Source organism: Papio anubis, chromosome 1 (assembly GCF_008728515.1).
Source record: "Papio anubis isolate 15944 chromosome 1, Panubis1.0, whole genome shotgun sequence".
Classification (NCBI taxonomy): Eukaryota; Metazoa; Chordata; class Mammalia; order Primates; family Cercopithecidae; genus Papio; species Papio anubis.
In genome coordinates this window covers 140,610,468-140,617,798 of record NC_044976.1, presented here as the reverse complement: position 1 = coordinate 140,617,798, position 7,331 = coordinate 140,610,468, and the positions used below count along the sequence as shown (strand labels likewise).

The 7,331-nt window shown below is 37.3% G+C and overlaps 1 pseudogene; it reads right to left on the bottom strand.

Moving 5' to 3' along the window:
* Positions 1-1,002: 1,002 nt before the first annotated feature.
* On the bottom strand, positions 1,003-4,715 carry LOC110741345 (annotated as a pseudogene).
* Between the last annotated feature and the right edge of the window lie 2,616 nt (positions 4,716-7,331).

Genomic DNA, 7,331 nt, shown 5'->3' with positions numbered 1-7,331 from the left:
AGTATTTCTTTATAATCTTTGTAACATTCATGAAATCACTGTGATGACTCCTCTTTCTTTTCTGAAATTGGTCTTTTGTGTCTTCTCTTTTTTTTTATTGGTTAGACTCTCTGAAGGTTCATTAATTTTATTAATCTTTCCAAAGAACCAGATTTTGGTTTATTTGATTATCTCTACGATTTTCCAGTTTTCATTGTTATTTATTTCTGCTTAAATATGTTATTTCTTTTCTTCTTTTTACTTTAGGCTTATATTGTTCTTCTTTCTTTAATTTCCTTATATAGAAGTCTAAGTTATTGAATTTCCATCTCTCTTCTTTTTAATACATTCATTTAATGCTATGCATTTCCCTCTCTACATTGCTTTTGCTGCATCCCACAAATTTGGTAAGTTTTCATTTTCATTTAGTTAAAATATTTTAAAATTATCTTCAGACTTCTTCTACACACGTTATTTAGAAGTACGTTGTTTAATCCTCAAATATCTTGTGATTTTCCAGCTATCTTTCCGTTGTTGACTTCTAGTTTAATTCCACTGCGGTCTGAGAACAGACATTGTGTGATATCTATTCTTTTAAATTTGGTACTGTGGTTTATGACTTAGAATACTGCCTGTCTTGGTGAGTGTGTCATGTGAACTTGTGAAGAATGTGTATTCTATCATTGGTGGATATAATATTTTATAAGTGTCAACAAGATCAAGTTGATTACTGGTGCTATTCAGGCCAATTTTGTTGTTGTTGTTGTTTTGCTCTTCATTCGTTTGTTTTTACTGATTTTCTACCTGCTTGTTCTATCAGTTGCTGAAACAGGGATGTTGAAATCTCCAACTGTAATAGTCTATTTCTCTATATCTCATTGTAGTTTTAGCAGTTTTTGCTTCATTTTTGCTTCATGTATTTTGTTAGGGATGTTAGGGATGTTGTTATGGATGTTAATGGTTGTTATGTCTTATTAGAGAATTGACTCCTTTATCATTATGTAATGCCCATCTTTATCTCTGATAATTTTTTTTTTTTTGCTCAGAACTCTATTTTGTCTAAAATTAATACAGCTACTCCAGCTTTCTTTTGGTTGACATTAACATGTTAGATTTTTCTCTACTCCTTTACTTTTAATCTTTTTGTATTTTTAAAGTGAGTTTCTTCTGGAGAACATATAGTTGGACCCTTTAAAAAAATCCTCTCCAACAATCTCTATTTTTACCATTGGTTTATTTAGATTATTCACATTTAATATGATTATTGATAAAGTTGGATTAATTATCTAGCATGTTTGCGACTGTTTTGCAATCACTGCACTTATTCTTTGCTTATTGTCTTTCTTCCCCCCTGTTAGTTTGCTAGGGCTGCCATAAGAAAATACCACAGACTGGGTGGCTTAAATAATATAAATTTATTTTCTTACAGTTCTGGACGATAGAAGTCCAAGATCAAGATGTTGACACGGTTGGTTTCTTGTGAGACATCTTTCCTTGGCTTGCAAATCATTGCTTTCTTGCTGTGTCCTCATGTGGTCTTCTCTCTGTGTATGATTGTGTCTTGATCTCTTCTTCTTAAGAGGACACCAATCATATTGGGTTAGGACCCACTCTAAGGACCTCATTTTACATTATTATCTCCCTAAAGGCCATATCTCCAAATACAGTCACATTCTGAGGTTCTGAGAACTTTAACATATGACTTTGGCGGGGTAGGGGAAGGCAAAATTCAACCTCTCACACCTTCTCTTTCTACATTCTCTTGTCTTAATTGAGATTTTATATGATTCTATTTTCTCACCTCTCTTATCATAACTATTATTCTTCTCTTTAAATTTCTTTTCATCCCCTAGAGTCTGCAATATATATTTACAACTAATATAAGATCATATGCCACTTCACCTGTAAGGCAGATATCTTAAAACAATGTAGTTCCTATTTTTTCCTCCTATTTCTTACAAGGTTGCTTTCACTAATTTCAATTATCCATATGTTACAATCACTCAATACCTTATCACTATTATTACTCTAAACAAAGAGTTACCTTTTAGATCAATTAAGAATAAGAAAAACTGAAGACTATTTTATGTGTATTCACTCTTTCTCAAGGTTCTTTTCTTTTTGTAAGTCTGAGTTTGACTTACATGATAGTTCCTCAAAATTACCACCTACAGCTTTCTAGCAGTATATGAATTCAGCAGCTTTTGCTCCAGGTAAGCCGATATTGGCTATATATCATTTTTCTTCTCGCTGAAGGACTGTTAACATTTCTTGCAGGGCCCACTGCTGGATTTGAGTTGGAGTTGTCTGTTTAAGAAAGTCTTTCTTTTTCATTTTTAAAGAAGTTCACTGGGTATAGAAATCTCAATGCGTGGTTTTTGTTTCTCAACACATAAGCACCTCACTCCACTCTCTTCTTGCTTGCATGGTTTCTGATAAGAAGTCCACTGTAATTCTTGTTCTTGGTCTTCTATAGGTCAGGTGCTCTTTTCTCTGGCTTCTTTTAATACTTTTTCTTTGCTGTTGTTTTTCTGAAGTTTAAAAATAATATGTCTACATGTTGGTGTTTTGGTGTTTATTCTGCTTGATGTTCTCCCAGTCTCCTGGAACTATGGTTTGGTGTTTTCATTAATTTTGAAAAATTCTGTGTCATTAATATTGCAAATATTGTTCTTTGTTTTCTCTCTCTTCCTTTTCTTGTATTCTAATTATGTATCTATTATACCTTTGACATGATCACAGTTTTGATTTTTTTGATATTTTGTTTTCTGATATTTTCTTTTTGTTCCCCATTCTTTTTCTGTCTCCTGCTTATTTTACAGCTTTTTTTTTTTTTTTTTTTTTTTAACAGGTTTCCCTGTAAAAAGAGACCAAAATGAATGTGGAGTTACCTCAAATCTACAGAATAAGGAATCACACAGTACCATAGTCACATAATAAAAGCAAAAAAAAAAAAAAAATTAAAACTATTTTACCTTTCAACTGCTGATGTTATGTATAATATATCACAAGTAAGCATAGCTATGCATTCATGAGCTGATTCTATTAACTTGTAGAATTTTAGAGATGAGCACATGTAAGCATATGGATACTCCTCTACCTTACAAGGTAAAAGCAAGCATTTTCTATTAATTTTTTTTTTTTTTTTTTTTCTGTGTAAAACAAAGAACTCCTAGAGGTCAAATAAGAAAATTACACCAAACTCAAAGCACTATTAAGTCATGAAACAAAGAAGAATCTGAGGTACAAGTCAAGCAGTATAATTCACCATTTTAGGTATTTCCAGCAACAATCGCATCTCACGAGTAAGATCTATTAAAAAAGAAATCTCAAGTTCCAAAAAATCAATAATCTAGTCTCTAAAATCAGATGTAAGGCTATGACCAACAGAAGACACCCAAACTTCTGTCATGGTAGCAGAGTAAATGGTTTTACTAAAAGCTGCTGACATTTCTATCAGTAGCAACCATAAGGAGGTTGTTGGTTGTAACCATAGTGTCCATATTGGTGGAGATAGTAAGGTTCTTGTCTGTGTTATGAGTAACGTTAACCCAGCATCATCCATGCCACTGATTAGATCAATTGTCACTTGGCCATCCCTGGCTGCTATCCCTGCTTCTGAACTGTCTGTTATCTTGAAACTGATTGCCTCTATTTATTTGGCTCCAACCAGCTCTGCTATTCCATTCCTCAACAATTAGAGGGGACTCAGGAGGGCGTTTCAGGTATTGCTGATACTCCCTGTCACCTTCTGTGAATCTACTAGCCAACATCTCTTCAAAAGTTGGAACAGCTTTGGAAGTGTTAGTCATTCTGAAATTCCCAAAGATTTGAGGAAGGTGTATTGCTTAATGTTTAGGTTGTTTAAAATCCACCAAAGTCTGTGTCAATCCACCTTGGGCCGAACCCCACCAGAGAGACAATGAGAGGTTGCAGGAGAGGTGCCTCTGGCCCACCACATCTGGAGGTCCAGACCACTCCAGCTCTCTAAGGTAATGGAGTCCCTCCCACTAGCATCTGACAACCACCTCCCATACTTTTTCTCTTTACATTTTGCTTTGGGAAACTTCTACTGACATGTCTTCAAGCTCAGTGGTGTTTTGTTTTTGTTTTTTCTTTTCTTGGCCATGTCCAGTCTTCTGATGAGCCTATCAAAGGCATTCTTTATTTCTGTTACTTCAAAAAAAAAAAAAAAAAGAAAAAAGAAAAAAATGAGCAAACATCTCAGGATCCACCCCCAATTAATGAGGGACAGAATTTCTAGCATTTTCTTTTGATTCATTAGATTTTTTCTCTCTCTACTTGTGTTACTTGATTACTTGATTGTGTTTGTTTTTGCTTTGTATATACATTTTGCATTAAAGCCTTATTAATCATAGGTATTAATTAACATATTAATCATAGGTATTTTAAATTCCCTCCTATTCCACTCTCTGTGTCTATTTGTACACATTATTTAGCTCCCACTTATAAAGGAGAACATGCAATATATGACTTTCTGTTTTGGGTTATTTCACTTTAGATTATGACCTTCAGTTCCATCCATGTTGCTATAAAAGACACGATTTTATTTTTTTTTATGATTGAGTGGCATTCTATGGAGACCTAGAAAGACAGGAGGGTGGTGAGGGATGAGAAAATACCTAATAGGTAAAATGTACACTATTTAGGTGATGGTTACACTAAAAACTCAAAACTTATCCACTATGCAATATATCCATGTAACACATCTACACCTGTACTCCCTAAGTCTATATTAAAAAATTCCCTCTCTGGTAATTCCCAGGCATTTCACTGAGCATCTGAGTTTTATTCTGACAACTTGTCTCCTCAGGATCAGTGCTTCTTTATGTGCCAGGCTTCCCCCTGATCCCTCCTCCTCCCCTCCCTCCCTCCCCTCCTTCTTCCTCCTTTCCTTCCTTCCTTCCTTCCTCCTTCCTTCCTTCCCTTCCTTCCTTCTTCCTTCTTTTCCTTCCTCTTTTCACTTTTTAATGTCTTATAATTTGATACATATAATGCATCAGAGAATAAGAACTGAGGAAATAAGCCTTTATTAATGTGAGACTTTATGTCAATATGGCTAGGAGTTGGGCTATGTATAATGTTTGCTGTAGTTGTAGATATCAAAGATTTCAACTTCCTCACATGGCCTTGTGTTTGTCTCCTCTGTTCTCTTTGAGCTTCCCTAAGAACTCTTTCTTAAATAAAGCTTGTGCCTTGCAGTTCTTTCAGCTGTAATCTATTATACTAGAATCCTGCTGATGTGTTGATAAACTAAGGGGGAGGGGAAGCATTCTATGATCTTATGATTAAATCATATTTTTTGTGTACGGGCCTGTATCCCCTGGGCTATTATCTTCACAAGTGTTTCTTGGTCTCTTCTCCTCCCGTCCCCTCCACCCTCTCCAGTTGGATGAGACAGAAAAGCTAAAGAGGTAGAATTGGGTAAATGCCCTTCGGCCTAAGTTACATAAGGCTCCGATAATTTCTTTTTCCTTGGAGAGTAGACGTCTGTTTGAGAATGCTCTGGATGTATTTAAATATGTTGACTTTTAAAGAGCCCCTCCATCCCACACCCACCCACAAGTCACAGGGGCTATTTCTTGGCCCTTCACCTTGAGCACTTGGGAGGATTCCTGGAGGTAAAATTCACAAGAGTGAAGGGGGCTCCCTGAGACTTTGGTCCCCATGCATTTCTAACTCTAATGCTACTGCGCATTCAGGCTATGATAGTTCCTCAAAATTACCACCTACAGCTTTCTAGCAGTATATGAATTCAGCAGCTTTTGCTCCAGGTAAGCCGATATTGGCTATAATCCTTTGTGTTACCTGTCTCTCCAGATATTGGGTGGTGGTTTGCCCTGCAACTGAAATTATTGGATGGATTCAAGAAAAGTGCTACGTTTTCAGTTTGTTCAGCTTCCTCCTCCCCCTCCTCCTCCCTCCTACCCCTCCTCCCCCTTCTCCTCCTCCTCCCCCTCCTCCTCCTTCTCCTTCTCCTTCTTCTTCTTCTTCCTCTGTTTCCTAGGCTGGAGTGCAATGGCACAATCTCGGCTCACTGCAACCTCTACCTTCCAGGTTCAAGTCATTCTCCTGCTTCAGCCTCCCGAGTAGCTTGGACTACAGGTGTGCACCAACACACTCAGCTAATTTTCATATTTTTAATAGAGACAGGGCTTTGTCACATTGGCCAGGCTGGTCTTCAATGCCTGACCTCAGGTGATCCACCCACCTCAGCCTCCCAAACTGCTGGGATTACAGGCGTGAGCCACCACCCCCGGCCTGTTCAGCTTTTTTTCTTTTCTTTTCTTTTCTTTTCTTTTCTTTTTTTTTTTTTTTGACCCCGGAGTCTCGCTTTGTCGCCCAGGCTGGAGTGCAGTGGCGCGATCTCAGCTCACTGGAAGCTCCGCCTCCCGGGTTCACGCCATTCTCCTGCCTCAGCCTCCGAGTAGCTGGGACTACAGGCGCGCACCACCACGCCTGGCTAATTTTTTGTATTTTTAGTAGAGACGGGGTTTCACCGTGTTAGCCAGGATGGTCTCGATCTCCTGACCTCGTGACTCACCCGCCTAGGCCTCCCAAATTGCTGGGATTACAGGCGTGAGCCACCGCACCCGGCCTGTTCAGCTTTTTTTCTTGTGGTAAGGATGGGAGTGATGATTTCTAAGATCTTTGCAATGGAAATCTCCATGCTACTTTATTTTTGGAAATTCATATGATTTTAAACCCTTAGCTAAATAATACTCAAAATCTCTAGCGTATAAAATGAAGTTATACCTGTTTACCGTATTTTACTATATTCTGTATAAAACTTGGTTCAGAGGCATAAAGTTACTTGCTCAAGCATCTCATGGTTGGCCAGCTATTATTTTGGAAGCAGAGATTTCTAGTCTGGTGCTATTTCACAACAATATGGTGTCTACTTAGCTGGAACTCAATTGAATGCAACTAATTTAAAACAGAAATGTGTATATCATAGACTTTTCAAGGCCAGATGAGTCAAAGATCAAGATTATTGTCTGAGGTAGGAATAGCATGACCATAACATCTTTTCCTTCTCCATGCCTATTTTAGGCTTTCCCCTCTTGCTTAGCCACTGCATTGACCTTTAGATAAGAGACCACGTGGACCAAAAAGGAAGAGTAAAGGAAAGAGAAGAATTAGAGAGGAAAGGTCTATAGGAGGTGGGGTTTTTTTTTTTCTTTGTTCTTCTTTCTTTTTGAATATACTCATAAAGAAGGAGAAAAAATAGCTTGGATAACCAGCTGTCCCTACTCCTGAATCCATTTTGATGATGTCTTTGAGTATCTTTGCCAAAAAAACAAACAAACAAAAAAGTGCTATCTAAATAA